Here is a 1978-nt window from a genome sequence, read left to right on the forward strand (position 1 = left end):
AGGAAATGCAATCAGGAGTGCTCATGTTGCTCTTGTATTTGGCTAGGGGTTTTCATCTGAACTTCTACAAAGGGTAGTTGTTATTCTCTAATTTCAGGACGGTGCCAAACATGGTAATATCTTTTACATATTGCTGACCTGCATTTTATCTTGTCGTTGAATTCCTTGATTGGAGTTTGACTCTTCTGAGTTGCAAAGCTGTTTTACGGCAAAACCGACAAAGTCCTTTGGATTAAGTCAGAACTGCAGTATCAGATATCTGTAACTTACTGCACATGGATCTCTTTAACTACAATCTATGAGGATTGTCACCAAATGTTTAATTTATGAAGTGATTGCTTTACCTCCATAGGTTGTACTTGTTGTTCTTCCTGCACATTTATGTTCATGAATAATATGTGGCTGGAGCTACATGTTTAGTTAATTCGTGTATGTATGTTGTGATGATGTATGGTACTACAAGTACATGGTAGTAGTTGTTTAATTTGTGCTCTACCACGTGTTTAGACTAGTATAAAAATAAGTATTGAGCCTTACTGTTGTATGTTAACAATAATTTATGTTGGTAATACGCTCTTTACAGTTTTGTTATGCAGAATTCATCTAAATTTCAATTCAAATGCATGTGAATGAATTGCTTTTTTAACTGGTAATGATATATTGCAATATCTGTTCCTCAATTTTGTTAAAGCATATCATTTTCTTACCTATTTAAGTTTACATTTTTAGGGTCCTAAAGAAGGGTGGTATGATGCCGGAGCTTTGCATTTGTTGTTATGCTAGTTATAGTTCTGACAGGTACAGAGATTTATTTTCTCCACCAATGAATTGACGCTATACTTTCTCGCGAGTGTTGGGGTTTATTTGGGCTTCGTGAATTCTTAGAGCATCAATGTTTTGTTATGTTCTCAGTAATTTTAGTTGTAATTATGCTATATTGTCTTCCTGCCATGCTAGACATAAACATAGCAGGTTTGAGATTAGTTATGTCAGTGAATTAACATGTTTAAAACATTTGCTGGTTATCTGTATGCTTAAGATTAGTTGAGTACTTGTGTACTTATAATTTGGTATGCTTAATACATGAATAGCTTTCTGAGCCTATGTTTCGTGAATGAAACTTGTAACCTTGCAGTTTGTCATCTTAGCTGGATCAAGAGTTATAACTCTGTTTTACTTCTTGTTTGTGTTATTTTTTGAATGCTTTAGATCCAAACTAACTATCATCTTTTGTTGCAGGAAGTTACGATGAAAAATGAAGCTTCTGGTACTGGTGATTGTCCAGTGCTATCGAATTGGTTGTTCATCATCTCAGCTTGAGCATGTTTAACTTCAAAGTCTGAATGCTAAATGGAGATTGCTGGAGGATCCTTAAAGGTGTCATCTGTAGACAGTATTTGTTTATGCATCAAGCAACTCCTTACCCCAAGGGTGGAAGGACCATTGCATATAAGTGTATGATCTTTTTTTTTGCGTGTGTTAGAAAACCAGGTTTGCATTTCTTTAATTTGCAATGTAGATTGTAACTTAATAGCATCAATATTTAGATTGGATAAGTGATAATAGATTGCTGAAGTTGTAAAATGAATTTAGTCAATATAATTTTCATTAAATTTCAGTTTACAATTTAGGTTTCAGCTTGTTTTAATCATATTTGATTTTAACTCAAGGTTCAGGTGAATCTAGCTTGATTCAGCTGAATCATCTCCCATTTTTTTTTGGTATGATAATCGAAATAAACAACCGTGCCAATCAGTAAATATTTATAGAGCTGCTGAAGAAAGTAGTTTTTTTAAAGAATTCAACGTTTGCGAGAAATAGTCGTTTTGGAAAAAACCACTTCTAAATTACAGCTGATAAACACAGTCGTTTTTAGCGATGTTACCTCTTGTCCTGGCAGTGGTTAAACTTCTATTTTCCACCAGTGAATGATATAACTTTTTTTAAAGATATTAAAAAAAAAAAAAAAAAAAATAAG

The sequence above is a fragment of the Papaver somniferum genome, chromosome 7 (genome assembly GCF_003573695.1).
Source record: "Papaver somniferum cultivar HN1 chromosome 7, ASM357369v1, whole genome shotgun sequence".
Lineage (NCBI taxonomy): Eukaryota > Viridiplantae > Streptophyta > Magnoliopsida > Ranunculales > Papaveraceae > Papaver > Papaver somniferum.